The 24,578-nt window shown below is 40.6% G+C and overlaps 1 pseudogene; it reads left to right on the forward strand.

The window, feature by feature from the left end:
* Positions 1-650: 650 nt before the first annotated feature.
* Positions 651-24,578, forward strand: part of LOC139148300 (low-density lipoprotein receptor-related protein 6-like) — a 60,713-nt pseudogene continuing 36,785 nt past the window's right edge.

Consider the following 24,578-nt stretch of genomic DNA (forward strand, 5'->3'; position numbering starts at 1 on the left):
TAAAATGATGACCCTGGTTTTAATACTTTTGCAGTAGCCTAGGCCTACTCAGAATCACGGAAAAGTTCATATTCCCTCGGTCTTTTTTCTAGACTTGCCTTAAAAACAAAACAATACCAAAACAAAACTACGAGAATAATTATCAAGTGAGACTATGGTGACGTCATCCCTTAAGGTCTGTGTGTGCACGGTCTTTATACACGATCTACGCTGTAGGATGGATGACTGTGGCCATGTAGTGACAGCCAGCGAACCTCAGCGCACCCCTGTCCCAGCAGATCTTGCTTTTGTTGCTGAGAGTCAATCACTTTGAAAAGATCTAGTCACGTGACTGAAATACTGGCGCATAATTGGTAAGTATTGACACAGGAGGTGGTTTCTACTGCCACCCATGAAGTCGACTGCTAACAAACAGAGATTTTTTCTGCCGGTGCCACAAGTAAAAGGTCCCACTATTTTCCCCCTTTATTTGCACAATTGTACGAGGAAAAATATGTATGTGTTACATTTTATGATACTTATTTTATGAAGTACGCAATTTTGATCAATGTCCGCTTGTCTTTGGTGGGAATAGAATTTAACGACCGCGCATTGATATAAGTTGAACTCCTATGATATATAGTTCGCCAGGTGCAATAGAGTCGAAGCAATTTACATAGTACGAATATACAATCAGGAGTTATATCGACCAGTTTCTGGATTTGTGGGTTTATCCAAAACGCCTTCATGAATTTACATAGTTGATGTCTGGACGGTGAAGGCCCCATTTCGAGTCAACATGGTGGCATTGTCGCGGTATCTAACGCTGGGCTGTATTTTAACCGTGATTCGGGGTAAGCTCGCTGTCTATCTTGTATTGTGTGTCGATATGTAGTGTAGTCTTCCTATTTAACCCTGTCAAAGTACACCCGAGATCGATCAGTTAGTAATTATCCGACCATCGTCTTCTCCGAACGTACCTAGAATCTGTAGGGTCGCTTTAGGGGTTCCAATGTAGCATTTACTTGAAACTGCGAGCATGATTTAACTCTGTTTCCGACAGCCTGTGTAATTGATAGTCAGCCATGTTGGAAATTTCTTAGCATGCAGTTCGTCACGAATGTCACCTAATTAGGCTGTCTGCTTCGACAGAATACCTAACCCTTTTCGTCTTCACTGACATAGGTCAAAAATACTTAATCGGTTGTGTCACTTATCAACATTACGGTTGCTTATACGAAGAAATCAGGGACTGCTATAGGGGTACTCTATGTAATGTAAGGTCTGGTTAGTCACGTGACCTCACTGCGAAAACAACAACATAAGAAATGTTTGGGTGTGATAATGGAGGCAGTTCTTTGGTGTCATTGTCTATTTTTGATTTTCAAAGAGATATTAAATGAAATTGTAGAAAACGCACATAGAGATGTTAAATAATTCTAAACTTCTGATCCGATTTAATCTTCGTTTACCGTGAGCAAGTCAAAAGAAACCATGATAATAGTATTGAGACGGCCCCATCGATGGCATGATGCACGGTGATACCTGTGCGGAGGTAGGGATGTACACACATTCTCAGAACACTTGTAACACTTGTGCTACATGGAAAAGGGTGTGCTCTACAAATGCAGCATTGTAGAGTAAGTCAAGTTATTACATCAGTAGTAATTGTAAAGTATGATCTTTAAGAAACGAAAAATGTGACTGTGAACTTTGATGGGAACCTTGAGTTAATAGCAAAGGATGCTGAATTTGGACTGTTAGTGTTGCTGTAACAAATAATTTAGTGATTATTAATGTGGCTCTGCCACTAAAATGTCTGTACATTAGCATTTTTCCTGAATCTAGATGCTAAAAGTTGTGTCTGTGTGTGTAGTAATTTGGGAAAGAGTTCCTTAAGGCTTTCACCCCCAGTTCCCTGTATACAGGTCCAACTTTACCATAGAAAACAATGGATTTGGGACAAACCATGGTGGTGAAAGGGTTAAGGCTCCCTATCCCAAACTTTTTTTTTACTAGGTAGGATGTACAATTTAAGTATGCTAATCCTAAAACTTAAACACTAACCCTCTTTCTAAACCCTCCAAAAGTTGTATTTTATATACTTTTTCCAAGGAAAGTGTGCGATTAAAGTGATTTCCAGGGGTTCGGGCCAAGAGTCACTCCTGCCTTGATTTGTGTATTCAGTAAACTCTTGACTACATTTTATAGGATTCAAACTCACAACCTTATGTTCACACCCAGTAACCTAGTGAAGACATCACAGTCAAGACTGCTGTAATGGGCTTTCTTATATCTAGCATTTATATCCTTAACCCTTTTCCTGCCAAGTCGGTGAAAATCCGCTTGAAATTCGGTGTAGCTAGAAGCTGAGCAGCCACGGCCGTTATTCTCCTAAGGCGGTGGAAATCGGGCTACTTTTTGGTACCCCCTTTCCTGCCTAGTCGACGGAACTACGTGTAGCAAACCCCTGTGCGTTTAGGGGTCATCCGAGGACAGGTTTTCTGACAAGGAACGCCTTTTCCCCTCGAAATGGGTTCGCAGGGAGTCGATAGACAGGGAAAGGTGCAGAAACCTGTCCGCCAGTCCCCCACACCCGAGGGGGGCTGGTTTTTTTTTACCGCTTTTTAGCGGACTTGGCAGGATAGCATGGTGACGTTTTCTGGCGGAGTTGGACGTACTTGGCTGCCTGGCACTATAGAGATTGCTGCCGAACTTGACCAACTCGGCAATGCTAATCTAGAAGGCTACCTCTTGCAAACGACTTGGCAGATATGCCGATGGTGCGAGACGAAAGTCACTTATTCAGTTGTGCGTGACTGAAAATGAGAACGTATTTTTGACGGGACGGCTCGACTTGTTCCTCCGATGGAACGGATATGAACGACTCGGAAATACCATTACAAACTGGTGTCCGACGTACTAAGCTGGGCTTCAGCTCTGCAAGTTCAAGCCAGGCAACGTCCTTCACCGCCTTGGCCATGCCATTCAATGGACGTAGCTTTGGATTTTTATTTATTCCATCGTCCGAAGTATGGCTCTGGTTTGCAGGCAAACGTATCCTCTTGCCGACGCATTGGTAACTACGTACGCTGTTTGCGTACAGAGAATTCAAAAGGTGACATGAGGTCAATATGCTACATGTACGGGGATGCCGTCTGCAGTTAGCAGGGACTGCTTTTGTTATGCAAACCAGCTAGCAGTACAATATGGCTGCCGCATGTGGACACGTCGATGGCTAGAACAATGGAAGCATATTGCGTTGCACCCGTGCATCGCAAAAGTGAACTGAAGACTGGGGGTAGTGACTGGTTATCACTGGTTAGCTGCAGCCCAAGCCATGTCGGTACAAACCCGTACCTGACTGAGGACCACTCGATTAAGTCAGTAATGAACGGTAACACTCGTAAGCCAACTCCCAACTGAGCTGGCAAAACTACGTAAAGCTGTGCTTCAATGGCTCAGCCATGTCGTTAATACAACGGCAAAAACGTAGTTTTTGTGCTACACTGCCAAGTCGTTGGAGGTACGTATTCAATTGACCCTACCCTGGGGAAACAGGACAGGTTTGACGGTGCTGCTGCACCCCTAGCACGACCCTCAGGGTCTCTGACTAACAGACGAGTGAGGTGATGTTTGTGCCTAGCGGACGTACGTAATACTGAAGGAGTTTATTTCCGAAAAAATAAACATGAAACGGCAATAAAATGACGCACTCCCAGGGGCAAACAAAGCCGGTGACCTCAATTTTTTTCTGCAGCAACCCTTGAGCTCCTTCCCCTGTCTACGGGCATGTAGAAATTATCGAAGTCTAACACGTATAAGTACGGCTAAAACTACCCTGAAAATGGGCGATTTCAGCCAAAATGCCTGCAGGATAACATGCAGGAGAGCCAATCTTTTGCAGGCACATATTATGGGGCGGTTTTCTACTGACTTGGGAGAATAACGGACAAGGGCGCTCGGCAGGAAAAGGGATAATATTGTATGACTGGTGGAAATTGATTTTGTCCGTGGGCTCACTATGCAATAACAGTTACAGACTTCCTTAGTATGTGTTCAGTAACTCAGTTATCATGCTTTATCAGTAATTTCCAAGTCGCCCTTCATCATCTCAATTTAATACCCAGGAAAATTATATCCTACTTCTGACTTAATGTTCATTTTTGAGTGAATGCATTGTAATTTTCAACAAACTGTTGAATATTACAAGTTTAACTATTCAAAATGATGAATAAGAGGATAATATAGCATATTTAGGAGGTAGAGTTCAGAATATGTTTGATGTCATCTACCAGCACTGAGATAAGTGCAACCCAAATTTTGAGTGCCGGCTTTGTGAAGACCTGTACCATAAATTTTGATAGGTGTAAAAGTTTAACTTGTTAATGTTTGTCACTCATAAGTTAGGCTATATAGTAGACATACTGCTGTCAACATCAGGGGGTTTAATTAAGTGTCTTGATCTAAACATCTTTATGGATGGTAGATAATTGAGACGTATGTGACAAATTGACCTCCTTGCATGTTGGAAAGAAGGAGATCAGCTCTATTTAAATTATCTTTTGCAAATTTGCATAAAATGTATACCATGGTTGACAATAGACATCGCAACTATTAAATTTGTCAGTGTTCTCCCCAGGATTTTTTAGAAGAGGGCGAAGACGTGGTGCGAAGCACCACAAGCAGCCGCTTTAGCGGCAGGCGGGGGAGGTCAGGAGGGGGGTGTCCCCCCTCCTGCCGTTGGAGCTTTTGAAAAACAGAGATTAAAATTGTGTTATTTGGTGGCACTTGGGGAGTATTTTTTTCGTATAAAAAACTCAAAGGAAAGGAGATCTGAGACAGTGTTTCATAACTTTTATTACAGTTCACTGATTTCAATTATGAAGATTCCATTTTTTGAAAACGAAAACATAGCGAGAGACATACATTTATCATCGATGTCAAAATTATCACGGTGACCATAAAACTCAGGCTTGGGGAGAATTTTTTCAGATTTTTTTTCGTATAAAAAACTCAAAGGAAAAGAGATCTGAAACAGTGTTCCATAACTTTTATTACAGTTCACGGATTTCAATGAAGATTACATTTTTTGAAAACGAAAACATAGCGTGTCTAGAGACATACATTTATCATCGATGTCAAAATTATCACCATAACACATTAACACTCACGTGTTCTCATCCCGATACACGTCCGACCGAGCCTAAAATTAGGTTGTTTTGCTTTGGGAAGGAATACACAAACGAAATTCTAACCTCCTATAAAACTTCAGTGTACTCTGCTGTCCTTGGTTACCCTCCAGCTCCTTGCCATGTTTACTCAGCCAAGTCGGTTACCTAATGCACGGTCCCTATGGAGTGACCGTGGCTAACGTAACGTTGCGGACTGAGCCATGCAAATATGGCTGCCTTCGATGAGTTGCACATGGCTTATGATCTCGGATGACATCACAAACTCGCGAGATTTGCAAGGTCGATGAGAATTACGTTTGCAGTCTGCAGGATCGACGCTCACGCTCGCATTTTGCTTGTAAATCACTGTCAACTTTTTTCCCGTACATTTTATTGTTTTATTTTTCAAAAAAATAAATCTTTTTCATTTCTGGCAAGGGGGCGCTCGGAATTTACAAGAGGGCGCCACGCCCCTGTTACCTATTCAGGGAGAACACTGTTTGTTATATAAATCACTGTTCTGATTTTTGCTTAAAAGTCCTTGGTGTTCACAAAACCTACCAGTTGTTTAACCCTTTTCCTGCCATGTCCATATTTCACCACCAGGTTAAAAAAATGTACTTATTTATATGCTACAAGACTGTATTGAAAATACAAAAACTTCATGGTTTGTAAGAGGAAAAATATCCAGGCACGATGGAAAAGTGATTCAGGATGTGATGTGTACATCTAGTCCTTTTTTCCTGATGGTTAAAAAGATGGTTAAAATTAATGAAACACAACATATTCCATATGATGTATTTTAACATAATACTGTACATTTGAAGGCTTTTGAATACTGTAAAGTTGATTTTTTTTGGACAAAAGATGCTATAACATACCAAGCCAAGTGGGTGAAAATACATTATGTTTTGGCTCGATACCGCTTTTTACTGACTTGGCTGATGGGGAAGTGATACAGTTATTTCTGTCTGGCAGGAAAAGGGTTAATTGAATTGCCATCAACCTGTTCCAGCAATTATTTATGTTTTGTAAAGTTCAAATCATGATATTTTGCCAGATTTTCTTTCCCTGGCTCTTTTATTCAGAGGAGTATGTAGTAGTTAAGCACAGTGAGATACATGTTTTAATCATATAGGATCCTTCAGAGCAATTACATGCAAATCAGTGTATCAACTATCTTGCATAAAAATAAATTTCTCATGAAAACAAAAACTTCTGAAACGGCATTATTTTCATTCATCTAAAGTCATGTAATAAATTTTATAAAAATATTGAAATTCTGATAATTCTTTCTGAGAAGAATTTAATACCAGTACATCTTGCTCCCCTTTGGCCTGTCAATGACCTATCCCATTGCCTACATGATATACATGGTATGTCAACCTGCCAAGTCGATGGAATGGAGTGCAGGATAACGATGTCTGAATGCCAGCTTCTGGACACCCTCCAAATCAATGCAATTTTCATAGACTTGACAGGATGGAGAGGGGCATACAAAACTATGTTATAGACATTGTGACAGACTTCAGGGGTAGCAACTCTGATGCAAATTAATCACCAAAAGCCACAACTCACCATCAGGAGGTGTGCTGAAAGTGACCCATAATAGTGTAATAGAGAGTGATTTCTGTTTGTGATCTGTAATAGACAGTGAAACCTGAGCTTGGTAAATTTTAGTCCACAGTCTGTAATAAACAGTGAAGTATATGGCATCGTAGATTGCCCTCCATGGTCTTTAACCCTTTTCCTGCCAAGCTCCCTGCAAGCCGTCCTGCCAAGTTGTTGGAAACTGGCCCGTTTGCGGCGCCTGCGGAAAATTGGCTCTCCTGCACGCTTTCCTGCCAGGCATTTGGCGGGAAAATACTGCATTTTCGGGGTACAATTAGCCGTCTATACACGTGTTAGACTTCCAAAATTTTTACATGCCTGTATAGAGGGGCACCTGCTCGTGGGGTTGTGCAGGAAAAATAACGAGGTCTTGGGCTTTGTTTGCTATTTTGGGGCAAAAATCCTCTCCCTAAGAGCTATTCAGAAAGCTTTAATATTTATTAATATTTGGTATACAGACCCTTAGAGATGACCTCATTCAGATTTGTTCAAATTATGATGAAATATGCAAATTTGTATTGTTAATGCAATTTTGTCATCTTCAGTCAAAAAATCTTTGAAAATCTTTGAAGAGGCCGGTCAAATAGCTCTGATATTTGGGATATAGGTCCTTAGAATGACCTCTTTCAGATTTGTTCAAATTGTGCAGAAATATTAGAATTTGTATTTTAAGGCAATTTTAATCATTTTTAGTAATTTTTTTTACCAAATCCGTTTGTCTGATAGATTTGATATTTTATATACAGGTTCATATGGATGATCAAAATGTGATTCATTCAAATTGTGATGAAATCTACAATTTTGTATTTAGGGGGCAATTTTGGCCATTTTGGTCAAAAGTTTTTTTTTCTCAAAAACTGCTATTCTGATAGCTTTGATATTTGGTAGACATGTTCTAAGGGATGATCTTAATGTGATATGTTCAAATTATGATAAATCTTCAATTGTGTAAGTACAGCTATTTATGCCATTTTTTGTCAGGTGACCGAAATGAGCTATCCAAAGATTTCACCTTGCTTATCAACAAGTGTCACAAATAGATATTCTCTACTTGTACATAACACAGCGGAGCTATATCGACCGTTCCTTGTCTTAATGTGTTCTTTAGTGAAATATCAGTGTTCTCCCCAGAAATTTCTGAAACAGGATCGGCTAATTTGCATAACAATAACTATGTAAATTTTATGTTAATTATGCAATGCAAACGTCACTTCATAGCATCAGAAAAAATCCCACAATAAAAGGATAAAGTAAGATCTTTCATGCACTTTAAGCACTTCATATATTACATCCATATTTTCATTCAAAGTCTTCCAGTTCTTTCTAGGATAACATTCAAAATCAGACGTTTTATGTGATCCTCTGTTACTACCGGTACATGTTTTTCTGTAGCCAGATTGCTATTCTAAAACCATGGATGTCTTTTTTAAAACGTCCATGGCAAATCAGTCACACGGACAAGTTCATACGGGACTGAATATTGCACTTACAATTCGTAGTCAGAGGAGCATGCTTGCAGAGAAATATGTTCACTTAAACCCTTTTCCTGCCGAGCGCCCTTGTCCGTTATCCTCCCAAGTCAGTAGAAAACCGCCCCATAATATGTGCCTGCAAAAGATTGGCTCTCCTGCATGTTATCCTGCCAGGCATTTTGGCAGAAATCGCCCATTTTCAGGGTAGTTTTAGCTGTACTTATACGTGTTAGACTTCGATAATTTCTACATGCCCGTAGACAGGGGAAGGAGCTCAAGGGTTGCTGCAGAAAAAAATTGAGGTCACCGGCTTTGTTTGCCCCTGGGAGTGCGTCATTTTATTGCCGTTTCATGTTTATTTTTTCGGAAATAAACTCCTTCAGTATTACGCACGTCCGCTAGGCACAAACATCACCTCACTCGTCTGTTAGTCAGAGACCCTGAGGGTCGTGTCGTGCTAGGGGTGCAGAAGCACCGTCAAACCTGTCCTGTTTCCCCAGGGTAGGGTCAATTGAATACGTACCTTCAACGACTTGGCAGTGTAGCACAAAAACTACGTTTTTGCCGTTGTATTAACGACATGGCTGAGCCATTGAAGCACAGCTCAACGTAGTTTAGCCAGCTCATATGGGAGTTGGCTTACGAGTGTTACCGTTCATTACTGACTTAATCGAGTGGTCCTCAGTCAGGTACGGGTTTGTACCGACATGGCTTGGGCTGCAGCCAACCAGTGATAACCAGTCACTACACCCAAGTCTTCAGTTCACTTTTGCGATGCACGGGTGCAACGCAATATGCTTCCATTGTTCTAGCCATCGACGTGTCCACATGCCTTGCAGCCATATTGTACTGCTAGCTGGTTTGCATAACAAAAGCAGTCCCTGCTAACTGCAGGCGGTATCCCCGTAGCATATTGACCTTATGTCACCTTTTGAATTCTCTGTACGCAAACAGCGTACGTAGTTACTAATGCGTCGGCAAGAGGATACGTTTGCCTGCAAACCAGAGCCAATACTTCGGACGATGGAATAAATAAAAAATCCAAAGCTACGTCCATTGAATGGCACGGCCAAGGCGGTGAAGGACGTTACCTGGCTTGAACTTGCAGAGCTGAAGCCCAGCTTAGTACTCGGACACCAGTTTGTAATGGTATTTCCGAGTCGTTCATATCCGTTCCATCGGAGGAACAAGTCGAGCCGTCCCGTCAAAAATACGTTCTCATTTTCAGTCACGCACAACTGAATAAGTGACTTTCGTCTCGCACCATCGGCATATCTGCCAAGTCGTTTGCAAGAGGTAGCCTTCTAGATTAGCATTGCCGAGTTGGTCAAGTTCGGCAGCAATCTCTATAGTGCCAGGCAGCCAAGTACGTCCAACTCCGCCAGAAAACGTCACCATGCTATCCTGCCAAGTCCGCTAAAAAGCGGTAAAAAAAACCCAGCCCCCCTCGGGTGTGGGGGACTGGCAGACAGGTTTCTGCACCTTTCCCTGTCTATCGACTCCCTGCGAACCCATTTCGAGGGGAAAAGGCGTTCCTTGTCAGAAAACCTCTCCTCGGATGACCCCTAAACGCACAGGGGATAGCAAAACGTAGTACCGTCGACTTGGCAGGAAAGGGGGTACCCAAAAAGGGCCCGATTTCCACCGGGTTGGGAGAATAACGGTCACCAGTGCTTAGATTCTGGCTACACCGAATTTCAAGCGGATTTTCACCGACTTGGCAGGAAAAGGGTTAAAGGGGAAGGTTACCCACGGATTGTGTGTTCAGCATTAAAAAAATCTATGAAAAAATGGTGCGAAATCTGTCTTTGTTACTAACTTTCACTTACCGATAGCGCGATGGCACCCATTTGAAAACCACAGGTTATAGGTAGAAGTGACGTGAGAACCAAGGACTGCACTGACACTTATAGGGCTTCCCCATAGTCTACAGCCGAGGAAGCCCAACAAGTGTCAGTGCTGCTCTAGGCTCTCATGTCACTTCTACCTATAATTAAAGGTTTTCAAATGGGTGCTATTGCGCTATCAGTAAGTGAAAATTAATAACAAAGACAGATTTCGCACCAGTTTTTCATATATTTCGTATTGCTGAACACATAATTGCTGGGTAACCTTCCCCTTTAAGCAAGGAGGCACACTGATTAACCCATTTAGGCGCCCAAGTCAGTTTTTCTCACCTGTATCAAATATAAACTCAACAATGTTTTTAAGATTTTCCCCAAAATTTTGATCAAAAACTATAAACAATGAAAAGCGATGTCCATTTGGTCCAAAATTGTCAAAAAAAAAAAGAAAAATCATTAAAATTGGAAAATATTGTGCACTAAATTTTTGGTGGGAAACAATCACACCCTGAAAGGATTAACAGATTGTAACAACATGATCTTTGACTGTTTTTATCTTAGAGAAAAATGTACATGTATCTCTAATAATTAGTTTTTCTGTATTTTTCCAGCTGATCCCCTATTGCTATTTGCCAACCGCCGAGATGTTCGGATTGTAGATGCGGGAACAACTCCACCAAATGATACAGTTGTAATTAATGGTCTGGAAGATGCTGCTGCTTTAGACTTTTTTCACCAGGAAAAAATTGTATTTTGGACAGATGTCAGCCAAGAAATGATCAAAAGAACATTTGTAAATGGACCCAAAATTGTGGAAAGTATTATCACAACAGGTCTTGTGTCACCCGATGGACTTGCCTGTGATTGGCTTGGAAAGAAACTTTATTGGACAGATTCTGAAACTAATCGCATTGAAGTTAGTAATTTAGACGGAACTTCACGAAAAGTATTATTCTGGAAGGAGTTAGATCAGCCGAGAGCGATTGCATTGGATCCTCATGTAGGGTAAGTCTACAATATCATGTTGCATTAAGATGAATGGTCAGTTTGTGATGAGTTGGGAAATCAACTCCTCCACAAGTTGCATTGCATAAGTTGCAAATCAAGCAAGTCATAAGCCAAATCAGTTTCAAACTATTATGCTAATTTATGCATGCTAATGATGATTAATGTCAAACTTTGTAAAACTTCAAAAACTAATAAAGTCAAATAGAATTGCAGAATGCAAAACATATATTCATGCTGTTTGATGTGACAAGTCATCAGATCAGTGCAACTCAATAGCCTGAATGTGAACTGTTAACCCTTTTGCTGCAAGACAGTATCACTTCACCATCAGCCAAGTCAGTAAAAAGCTGTATTGAGACAAAACATGATGTATTTTCACCCACTTAGCTTGGTCTATTATAGCATCATTTGTCCAAAAATATCAAGTTTACAGTATTTATGTTTCAACAGTCTTCAAAAGTTCAATATCATGTTAAAATACACTGTATGGAATATGTTGTGTTTCATTAATTTTAACCATCTTGACCTGATGGTGAAATATGGACTTGGCAGGAAAAGGGTTAATCTTTTCCAATGATGTTGAAATTGCATATGCAAATACTCTAGCCCAAATGTACCCATTGTGTGGTCAAAACATTGTTCTCTCTTATTCCACCGGTCTTACACCTCACCTTCTTTTCGATATCCATATTCAATTATATCAAAAATAGCAAAACATTAGCATATTTCAGGTAAGTTCAATCTCAATTGTGTGCTATTTATCATGATAAAAACAGATACATTGCATCTTCCATTGCTATTTACACTAATGTGAATTATGATGTAAACAGATACATTGAACCTTCTAGACTGATTTGCATTTAAGAAGAGAGGCTTTCCAGAGGTCGCGTTAACGCAAAATTCATGCGTATTTGACGCAAATGTAGCTGTTTTGACGCAAAAAATAAATGGACTGCGTCAAAATCGACGCGTACATCAAGGCAACATTGCCAACAACTACGTGCAAGGCGTACGCAGTGGTATTTCATAGAAGTGTCATTGTGCTAAAAATAACTCGGCCTGCGCGCCCTCTGAGACAAGGTTTGAGGCCGGCCGGTGAAGTGAAATTGTCATCACTGAAGAAAGCCGACCGTAGCCTTTGAACAAAATGTAGCCAAGTACAGACTACAGACTAAAAAAATAGTTGCAACAAAGTAGGTAATTTTCGACGCTCTTGATGGAAACAACACAGTCATGACACTGTGATTCGTGTGATTGGTTGAAAGTTGATAATAAAAGTCTAATTGTATACCACGTTACTTTGAGTGACAGAATATCAGTCTCCTGTAGTTATTTTTTAGCTCATATTGGTTTTATATATAAATACCAAAAAGAGCTTATATGATGAGTCTGAGTGGCGTCTGTGTCTGTATATTTGTGGGTATGTTTTCTTGGTTGCCATTGGTGATTTCAGTTTGAATGTTTGAATGAGAAAATTCAGTGTGCCCAGTGAGAAACCAGTCCAGTGACCTCTTGGCGATAACCTTTCTACCTTCTGAACTCTCATTGAAATGTCTCGTCAAACTAGTATATTTAAATTTATTCATAATGGTAATCGCAACCAGCAAACGGGCCGATTATCGCCCAATTCAACACGTGTGCGGATAGCTGGAAATGCTTAGGAGGTTGCAGTGTGTGGAGAAACTCAAGCGGAGCCGTCACGTCAGCAGGAAACTCAGATTGCAGGTACTGTTGATAGCGAAAAACGAAAGATTGCACGAAAGTACAAGCCAGAATGGGAAGCTGCTTTTCCGTGGTTGGAGAAACGATGGGTTGTTGTCGATTCAAAGAAAGTTGAGCGAATGTTTTGTTGTATTTGTTTGAGTTCTGGTAAATAAATGTGTTTACTTGAAATGGATGTGGCGATTTACAACGATCTGCTCTCACATGCCATATAGACAGTGAAGATCACAAAGCCGCAGTCCAATTTCATCCAAAAAAAAGATGTTTAGAGGAAGCCGTTCGCCAATCAAACGCCAAAACGCTGTCATCTCAAGCAGCTATGCTGAGAACCGTGTATTTCATGGCCAAGTCGGAAATTGCCGACCACAAATTCGCAAATCTAATTCAGCTGCAACAGCTCAATCAGTGTTCTCCTCTCATTGATGCCAATACGTACACTCATCATGACAGCATTGAAGAGATGCAGAATGCGCTGTGTGAAGTTATCAAAGATGATATCGCTGACGACATCAAAAATAGTTCGGTAATATCCATCATCATTGACGAAACTGTCAACATCACCATTCAGAAGAAATTAATAATTTATCTACGTGTTTTGAAAGGAGGTTGTCACAAAACCGTTTTTGCTGGAAATGTGACGATTGTTGCCGGGGACGCTGAAACTGTTACTGATGCTGTTCTTGCCTCCCTACAGTCGCGAAATATTGACGTTCGCAAAGTCGTCGGTTTAGGGTCAGATGGCGCAAGCGTTATGACAGGTCGTCATAATGGTGTCGGAGTCCGTCTACAGCGTCTAAATCCATATGTGGTTCATGTACACTGTGCTGCACACCGTGTTGCCTTGGCTGCGTCAGATGCTACAAAGGGTGTGGTAGAAATTGCCAAGTATCGCAGTGTTGTGAATTCTGTGTATCTGTATTTCGAGTATTCTGCGTCGAGGTACGAAAGATTGAGAGAACTGAACAAAGCGCTTGACAATTCCGACTTCCTAAGTTTGAAACAACCGTGTGCTGTTAGATGGCTGTCGCTCTCTCGTGCAGTACAATCCATCGGGTGTAACTGGCCAGCTCTTGTCCTTGAACTTGATGAAGACGCCAGTTTACGAAAAAACGCAACAGCTGATGGCTTACTTAAGCAAATAAAGACTTTTGCCTTTATCGCTACAACGCACACTCTTCTTGACGTCCTACCATGTATGGACAGACTCAACATGGTTTTTCAGCGTGATGACGTAAATCTATCTCAGATTAAGCCCATGGTCAGCGCGACAATTGCTTCCTTGGAAAATCTTCGAAATGAGGATATGTCTGGCCACAATGAACGCCGGTTTATGGCTGAGTTTCGTCAAAATAATCAACATTTCAGGGGTCATCACTTGTCATTCGCTGGGGAGACAAATGTCACAGCGTACTGCTCTGTCCACCGATCATTCATTAGCCACCTAATCGACAGTTTACATGACCATTTTCGGGATGACGCTCTCAGTATTCTGAACTGTCTAGACACTGTTTTAAATCCAAACAACTATCCAAATGACGCAGCAGCATTGCGTAACCATGGAATCGCGGCAATTGAACAACTCGCCAACTTTTACGGACAGCCAAAAACAGTTGGAGATGAAAAGTTTCTGCCGATGTTAGATGGCAACGAGTTGTTACAGTCATTTCCAATGGTTAAAGAAATGATAGTCGGTATCGCTGGAGTACGCACCCTGGCTGATGCCTGCCGGATCATCATTTGCGAATACGGAAATATTTTCCCAGCCTTCAAGACCCTGGCTTCGATCGCGACTATTGTTCCTGTTTCTAGCGGCCATGTGAGCGTGGTTTCAGCGCCCAGAACAGACTAAAGACATCACAGCGAAGCCGACTGTCAGAAAATCATGTTAACAAATCTGGAGAAACAAATCTGTCCCCATTATGAACAAACATGTTCTTTGCAAATTAATGGCGCACTACCTGAGCTATGAAGAATTTTTCCAACAAATTCATTCCTACGTCTGATTTTATTAGTCCCCACGGACACCGTCCGGGGGGACTTATAGGTTTGGTCATGTCCGTGCGTCGTCGTCCGTGCGTCCGTCCGTGCGTCCGTCCGTGCGTCCGTCCGTTCACGCAGATATCTCAGAGACGCCTGGAGCGATTTCGTTCAAACTTGGTACAAGGATAGTACCCTACCTCATACAGATGCACGTCGATTTGTTTCACAATGCGATCAAATTTGGCGGTGTTAGAGGACTTTTTAGTTTTCACCTCCATAGACTCCCATGTATAAGGCAGTCAGTCCATAGACTCCCATGTATAAGGCCGTCCATAGACTCCATGTATAAGGCCGTCCATAGACTCCCATGTATAAGGAAGTCCATAGACTCCCATGTATAAGGAAGTCCATAGACTCCCATGTATAAGGCAGTCCATAGACTCCCATGCATAGACTCCCATGTATAAGGCAGTCCATAGACTCCCATGTATAAGGAAGTCCATAGACTCCCATGTATAAGGCAGTCCATAGACTCCCATGTATAAGGCGGTCCATAGACTCCCATGTATAAGGCAGTCCATAGACTCCCATGTATAAGGCAGTCCATAGCCTCCCATGTATAAGGCAGTCCATAGACTCCCATGTATAAGGCAGTCCATAGACTCCCATGTATAAGGCAGTCCATAGACTCCCATGTATAAGGCGGTCTATAGACTCCCATGTATAAGGCAGTCCATAGACTCCCATGTATAAGGCAGTCCATAGACTCCCATGTATAAGGCAGTCCATAGACTCCCATGTATAAGGCAGTCTATAGACTCCCATGTATAAGGCAGTCCATAGACTCCCATGTATAAGGAAGTCCATAGACTCCCATGTATAAGGCAGTCCATAGACTCCCATGTATAAGGCAGTCCATAGACTCCCATGTATAAGGCCAAGAAAAATAAAAATTTAGTTTCTCATAGTATTCATATTGCAAAAAGGATGCAGTGACACAGTTTTTAGTCCCCACAGATAAAGTCCAGGGGGCTCATAGATTGGGTCATGTCAGTCCGTGAGTCCATCCATGTGAGTCCATCCGTTCACGCAGATATCTCAGACACTTTGACAAATGTCACGTGACCTTGGTGACCTTTGACCTCAAATATACATATTTGTCCATAACTCAGTAATCACTAATGCTACACCCTTCATATTTGGTATGATGGGACACCTTATGACGCCACATATTGTACCTCATTAATTATGCGCATATCTAATTTTGAGCGAGCCGATAGAGCTAGAGGTCTGATTTTTGGTATATATGGATAACTTAGCAATACAATTTTTTTGACAAAATGTCACGTGACCTTGGTGACCTTTGACCTCAAATATACATATTTGTCCATAACTCAGTAACCACAAGTGCTAGACCCTTCATATTTGGTATGATGGGACAGCTTATGACGCCACATATTGTACCTCATTAATTATGCGCATATCTAACTTTGAGCGAGCCAATAGAGCTAGAGGTATGATTTTTGGTATGAAGGGATAACTTAGCAATACAATTTTTTTGACAAAATGTCATGTGACCTCGGTGACCTTTGACCTCAAATATACATATTTGTCCATAACTCAGGAACCATTAATGCTACACCCTTCATATTTGGTATGATGGGACACCTTATGACGCCACATATTGTACCTCATTAATTATGTGCATATCTTATTTTCAGCAAGCCAATAGAGGTAAATGTACGATTTAGTATATAGGGATAGACTATAGGATAGAAATTTTTTGACAAAATGTCATGTGACCTCTATAACCTATGGACACATAGGTCTATGTCATTGTTCCCAATTTGAAACAAGAGGCATGTATAAGTTATGGTTCTAAATCAGGAAAAAAGATCAGACCTCTAGTTGTATTGGCCAGCCAAGAAATACATATGTGCATAATAAATGAGGTACAAGATGTCTAATACACGATAATGTCAATAAATAAGTAACCACAAGTGCTATGTTCTTTATATTGAGTAGGTTGGAAGAACTTATGACAACACATGCTTAACCTCGTTAATTATGCCCATATATAATTGTGGCCAAGCCAATAGAGCTGGAGGTCTCAATTTTGGCATATATGGATTAATTAGCAATACAATGTTTGTTTTTTTTTCAAAATGTCACGTGACCTTGATGACCTTTGACCTTCAATATGCATATATATGCATATCTCAGTAACCACAAGTTCTTTACGCTTTGATTTGATAGGATAATAGACCTTAAGATGTCACATCTTGTACCTCATTTATTATGCACATATGTATTTCTTGCTGGCCAATACAACTAGAGGTCTGATCTTTTTTCCTGATTTAGAACCATAACTTATACATGCCTCTTGTTTCAAATTGGGAACAATGACATAGACCTATGTGTCCATAGATCTGAACATATACACTCCAGTGATACTTCTTAATGACCTCATTTCCCTGCCCCATCAAGACTAATACTCCTATTACAAGTGGGGACTATGTCATTGACAATGACTTGTTCTTGATGGTAATAGGCTATTTTCATGACCTCTCCTCCTACACAGGACATTTCATTCAGGTTATTTTTGTGGTTTATATATGATTCAAAGTTAAACATTTTGCAGTAAGCAAATGTGCTAGTCTTGCATGAAAATTAGTTATTGGGTTTAAAAACCTTTGTGACAAAAAATATGAGAATGGTCATATATACACCTCTTTACAACATGAGAGCAACATTTGGCTTTGCTTGAACAGGACTAGTAGATTTCATTTAGGACTACTAAAAATGAACTGCTACTAGTCCTTCGGGCTAGTGGATGATTTGACCTTGCGTCGAGCCCTGAATATTTGAAATTGAAAATCGTCAAAAGGGTGTACACAAAGTGTGAACCATGGCTTTTGGCTGCTTACTGAAATTTTAAGATTTTGCAACACTCTACTATGCTGAAGATTAGTCTCTGGCAATTTAGTGTGTGATGTAAGTGTTGTCAAACCAATATTAACACAGGTATTACAAAATTGTTATGCATAGTGTACATTTGTCAGATTTAACAATTTGTAGTAAAGATTAAATAACCCCTGAGTTTTTCACTTTCTCAACAAAAATGTTTACTTTTGCTTTCAGATTGATGTACTGGACAGATTGGGGAGAAACTCCCAAAATAGAAAGAGCCGGCATGGATGGAACTGAGAGACGAGTTATTGTAAATGAAAATATTTATTGGCCAAACGGACTTACTATTGACTATGAAGCTAAGAGAATCTACTGGGCAGACGCCAAACTTAGCTTTATTCATCATTCAAATTTTAATGGAACTGATAGACAGTCTGTTCTAGAAGGATCATTACCACATCCTTTTGCATTGACTCTCTTTGGAGAGACATTATTTTGGACTGACTGGCATACCAGATCAATTCATTCTTGTCATAAACTGACAGGAAATGACAAAAAAATATTCATGAGGACATTTTTTCGCCGATGGATATCCATGTGTTTTCATCAGTGAGACAACCAACAGGTGAGTTCTTCATGTCTTGTTTTCTTTCGGGCGTATTACGCCATATCCTGCCAAGACATTGTGAAATGCAGACTTTTTTGGCCTTGACTGATGCTGACAGTAGTTTACGTACTCAAGTAACACATGACATCACTTGACTTTCATTGATCAACCAAGTAATTGTGGGGTTGCTGTAGAGCATCAGAGAAGTGTGTCCTCCAAGGGGGTGGGGGGGGGGGAAATCAAGTCAAATTGAACAAACCTTGCTGTGCATCACCAAATGCATGGCACAAAACGATATGCAAGTTGTAAGTATAGCGCTCTCTGTCGTCGAATGTCTTTCTCGATTCCTCATACTCTCGCATCAGTTTGCAAGAAGGCAATGAAAACAACAAGACTGCTTCCTTCCCCATTGATTGAATGGCAAAGCAAGTTATTATAGGCACATAGTATCACCATTTTTTGACCAAAAACTTCAGGGAAACATGTTATCTGTGTAAATTATGAATCTGCTGAGCATTTCTTTACATTGATAGGCTTTTTAAAGGTGCATCAGTGACGCACCAAATTACTTGTAAGTTGAATGCATCAGGCAGGTTTGCCCTGTGTCATGACGCGTTATATCAGCTTAGTGGGCACACTGCACCAGAGGTTCTGTTCATGCAAAATCCAGTGTATTTGACATATAATTATTCTGAAATAGGCAAAAAAGTTGACATCTGCCTGTAACATTCTCACAGTGTTGTGAAAGATACTTCTTTTGGTCATCTTTACCACTCAATGTACACATATAAGCACTGACGTATGAGTTATTCACCGAGTCACTGCACTGATCAGGACAGTTGCCTGTCAAAGTTATCATGACCTTCATACTTGAAACCTGCCACGTTACTGTTTTAGCATCCATAGACTCTATTTTTATAGGAGATTTTGGGAATGGAGTACATGTTACTGAAAATTTAGTAGAATAGCGAAGTCTGTCCATCAACCAGTCTTTATAATGTACAGTACTGCTTGCTCCTGTTGATGAAAAAAGTTTTGTAGCAATTTAATTAGTTTGTGAATTGTCAAGAACCGACATGTAATTGAGACAGCACGATGTATAGATGTTGCTATTCTGCAATTTAAAATAGTTTAACCATCCATGGAGAATATGCCATATGATTAATGTGTGATTGTAATGAAATGATGCAACAATGTATATTTCAGGAGTGAGTCCTTGTGGTGCCAACAATGGAGGATGTTCACATTTATGTTTGATGTCGCCAACACCACCAGGATATTCTTGTGCTTGTCCAACAGGTGTTAGATTATTAAAGGATGGAGCCACGTGTGCAGATGGTAAGTATGGATATATCTGTATCAAATGTATTTATGGCAATTTGTATCAAAGTATGGCATACTTGTATTAAACTATGGCATACCTGTATCAAACTATTTCATAGCGGTATCAAACTATGGCATAGCGGTATCAAACTATGGCATACTTGTATCAAACTATGGCATACCTGTATCAAACTATGGCATAGCGGTATCAAACTATGGCATAGCGGTATCAAACTGTGGCATAGCGGTATCAAACTATGGCATAGCGGTATCAAACTATTCATAGCGGTATCAAACTATGCCATAGCGGTATCAAACTGTGGCATAGCGGTATCAAACCATGCATAGCGGTATCAAACTATGCCATAGCGGTATCAAACTATGGCATAGCGGTATCAAACCATGCCATAGCGGTATCAAACTATGCCATAGCGGTATCAAACTATGCCATAGCGGATCAAACCATGCCATAGCGGTATCAAACTATGGCATAGCGGTATCAAACTGTGGCATAGCGGTATCAAACCATGCCATAGCGGTATCAAACATGCCATAGCGGTATCAAACTGTGGCATAGCGGTATCAAACCATGCCATAGCGGTATCAAACTATGCCATAGCGGTATCAAAACTATGGCATAGCGGTATCAAACTATGGCATAGCGGTATCAAACTATGGCATAGCGGTATCAAACTATGGCATAGCGGTATCAAACTATGGCATAGCGGTATCAAACTATGGCATAGCGGTATCAAACTATGGCATAGCGGTATCAAACTATGGCATAGCGGTATCAAACTATGGCATAGCGGTATCAAACCATGGCATACCAAAATCACATGTACCTGTAGACATTCAACAGAGTTTGTGCTGCATCCCTGGACACAAGTTTAACGCTTTCCTGCCAAGTCAGTGAAAATCCGCTCGGAATTCGGTGTAGCCAGAATCTGAGCAGCCACGGCCGTTATCCTGCCAAGGCGGTGGAAATCAGGCTACTTTTCGGTACCCCCCTCCCTGCCTAGTCGATGGCACTACGTGTAGCAAACCCTTGCTCACGCTAGGGGTCATTCAAGGACAGGTTTCGGGCGAGGAACGGCGTATGCTCTCGAAATGGGTTCATAGGGAGTAGATAGACAGGGAAAGGTGCAGAAACCTTTTTGGGTACCCCCTTTCCTGCCAAGTCGACGGCACTACGTTTTGCTATCCCCTGTGCGTTTAGGGTCATCCGAGGAGAGGTTTTCTGACAAGGAACACCTTTTCCCCTCGAAATGGGTTCGCAGGGAGTCGATAGACAGGGAAAGGTGCAGAAATCTGTCCGCCAGTCCCCCACACCCGAGCAGGGTTCGACATTAGTGTAAAATGATCACTATCCCGCAGGACCAGTAAAATGTTCAATTCAGTGGTCCTGCAAAAGATTTGGTAGTCCGTCTGAAAGTCTCATGACATAAATAGGCAATAACTTGTTGTTCGAAAAATGTTTTATTTCACATTAAAGCAAAACTCTCAGCACTTACAGAAACATATCATTTACATTTAGGAGTCAACTGTTGCTGACTAGTATCCTAGCCACTGAAGAAAGTCAATGTCAAACATGGTAGAACTGTGGTTTCCACAGTACTGTTCACTAGTCATCAGACATAGAAATTTGCTGAAACATTGCATATGCTTTCTGTGCATGGTTAAGTCTGTAATTAATCATAGAAGATAGTTTGCTGCGCTCACAATCGGCTATAGCAGAAACAAATTATCGTGCCCTTTTGTCATTTCTATACGTAGACCCGACATTCAAACCTTTTGCTTCATCTAAGTCACACAACCAAGGAAAATCGGAAAATGGTCTGCCATGTTTAGCGAGAGCATGTGACGTTTTGAAGAGAACAACCAGTCTGCTGACAACCTCTTTATTCAAAGATAGAATAATTTTATCGGCCCGAGTCTTGCCAGGTTTCCCTGCTTGGCTTCCAGCTTACCAACATTCCTGCTATGAGTAACTGAGATGGCATGTGCCTTAACAGAATCTAGTGTAAAATTCGAACATCCCGTCACAAAGGTGCCCACAGCGTCAAATTTTCGACAAACCTCGCAGTACAGTTTCCCCTTTATACCATTAGGCATTACTGACAAAATAGGACAGCCAAGTGTATTTCGTTTTCCATGCCTCCTGAAATTCACCTACCCGGACGTTATCATCGTAGCACTGCTATACTGTAGATCGTGCCTTTTTGACAGCCGGGGGAGTATAGCCAACCAAAAAACGTTCCATCATTAGTAAAAAATCAGAGCTGAAAATAGATCGTGCGAGTAGTTGCGAGCAAACGGAATGGACGACGCCATTGAACTATGCGCATTGCATAGTGCGCACCCCATACAGCGCCACCGGCATTGCCACCGGCCATGTACACTACCTGCGTGAAAACACCGGCGCAGTAGTTTTTCAATGGCCGCGCACTTCGATGTTGCTGACGATCAGTAGATCGTGTTTATTTGCAGTTTAAACCAAAAGCTACTTATCGAAAAGTCACTATCCCGTCGGACTTGCAACAAAATAATTTTACTAGTCCTTAAAAAAAGTTACTAGACTCGGGATAGTGGGCCAGCGTGAATGTCGAACCCTGCCGAGGGGGGCTGGGTTTTTTTACCGCTTTTTAGCGGACTTGGCAGGATAGCATGGTGACGTTTTCTGGCGGAGTTGGACTTACTTGGCTGCCTGGCACTATAGAGATTGCTGCCGAACTTGACCAACTCGGCAATGCTAATCTAGAAGGCTACCTCTTGAAAACGACTTGGCAGATGGTGCCGAGGTGCGAGATGAAAGTCACTTTTTCAGTTGTGCGTGACTGAAAATGAGAACGTATTTGACGGGACGGCTCGTCTTGTTCCTCGGTGGAACGGATATGAACGACTCAGAAATACCATTACAAACTGGTGTCCGACGTATTAAGCTGGGCTTCAGCTCTGCAAGTTCAAGCCAGGCAACATCCTTCACCGCCTTGGCCGTGCCATTCAATGGACGTGGCTTTGGATTTTTACGCTCCCATAGATGCATATGTATATATGCAAATAGGAGGTATTCGTATAAGGTGGAAAAATTTCGTCTGTAGGTGTGTATGTCCGTCCACATCAAAAACTCCTAAACTGTAGCACCTACTGTCTTAGTATTTGGTGTACAGGTGCACCTAGGGGTGGAGATGTGATTTGAAATTGTTCAAATGAACTTGTCAGTGCCAAAAATATGCAAATGAGGGGGAAAAAAGGAAAAATCCTGCAAATGGCTAATACTCAGTAAGCATTGGTCAGATTTGGTTGAAACTTGGTATGCAGATTTCTTTAGGTATTCTAAATTATGTGTGCAAAAATTGGGATGAAATTTGCATGTTTGTATTTTTAGGGTATTTTTTCCGTTTTTAGTCAAAAAATCTTGTTTTCTGAAATCGCTCGTCTGATTGCTATGAAACTTAATATTCATGTTCCTCAGAATGACCTCAGTCATGCTTGTACAAATTGTATTGATATTGTCATATTTGTAATTTTGGGGCAATTTTCCCAATTTTGATAAAAACTTTTTTAATCCAAAAACTATGATATGATAGCTTTGATACATGTATTTGGTATACAGGTATCTAAGATTAATCTCAATATAATGTATTGACAGTATGTTGAAACTGGCAATTTTTTTTTATTTTTGGGGCAATTTTTGCCTTTTTTGGTCAAAAATTTTTCTCCTAAAACTTCTGATCTGGTAGCTTTGATATCTAGTGTACAGGTTCCTAGGGTTTATGTTAATTAGATATATTTAAAATTAGGATGAAATCTGCAATTTTGTATTTTGGGGGCAATTTTTCTCATTTTTGGTCAAAAAATTTGTTTCTCAAAATTTACCAGTCTGATCGCTTGATATTTAGTAAACGGGTCCTTAGGGTTTTTGTTAATAAGATATATTGAAATTTAAGTTGAAATCCAGAATTTTGAATTTTTGGGGCAACTTTGCGAAACTTTCAGTTTTACTGGGATATCTTTCATTTTGTATTTTAAAGATTTTTTTTGTAATTTTATACCTACTAGAACTAAGAGTATATAATGTGGTGATTTAGTAAGCATTTGATATGGTAAACTGTATTTGGTGTTGAAATGTGGTAAAAAAATCCTGGCAGATTTTGAAAAAATTCCAAACAAATGCCAATAAAAAATTCAGCCAGAGAAGGTTTGACAAAAAGAAAAGGTGGGAGAGTGGGGAAAAAAGAATGTACAATGGATCGGATAAAAAAGATAATGTACCTCATCGATCTTCCAGACACCATCCCTTATCAAATGGTCCACCCCGATGTATTTTTGTGCACAATTAACCATGCAGTGTATTTTAGTTTAAGATGTCAAGTTAGGTAAGGATTTGAAAGGAATAGTCAAGTTCACCACAGTTTAACTTTATCTCTTGTGTCATCATCCTTGTGTAATTGGGTAAGTTTGTAAGTTGTTCCAGATGTGGATGCACCAGCTGTTCTGGAAGAAAACAATGTTTACTTTTCCCTGTAGGGTTTCTGAGTTGATGATTGTATGTTGAAATTTCTCCATGTATCTGGTGTATGGGCAAAGTGTAAACATTGGTTGCATATTATGTATTTCAGTCTATGTCAAATATTGTAAATGAAAAATCAAGAACAGTTTACTGTGTGCTTGTAAAAGATAACATATTTGTCAATACATAAACTGCCTTGCAGATTGATTGTCTTAAATATTATCACAGAAGTAGAAAAGGAAAAGAAACTAATCAAATTGCTGTAACATATTCACTCTCAGTGCCTGTATAGGCCTATACTTAACTATTTTATCATTACATTCAGCTGTTTGTTATATCTTTATCACTCTCCATGGGCCAAGGCACACTTGGGGTCAATGTCATCACTCTGTGCCAGTCTGTGTATGTCAGTCTGTCTGTACATGTATGTCCTGT

The sequence above is a fragment of the Ptychodera flava genome, chromosome 1 (genome assembly GCF_041260155.1).
Source record: "Ptychodera flava strain L36383 chromosome 1, AS_Pfla_20210202, whole genome shotgun sequence".
NCBI classification, from domain to species: Eukaryota; Metazoa; Hemichordata; class Enteropneusta; family Ptychoderidae; genus Ptychodera; species Ptychodera flava.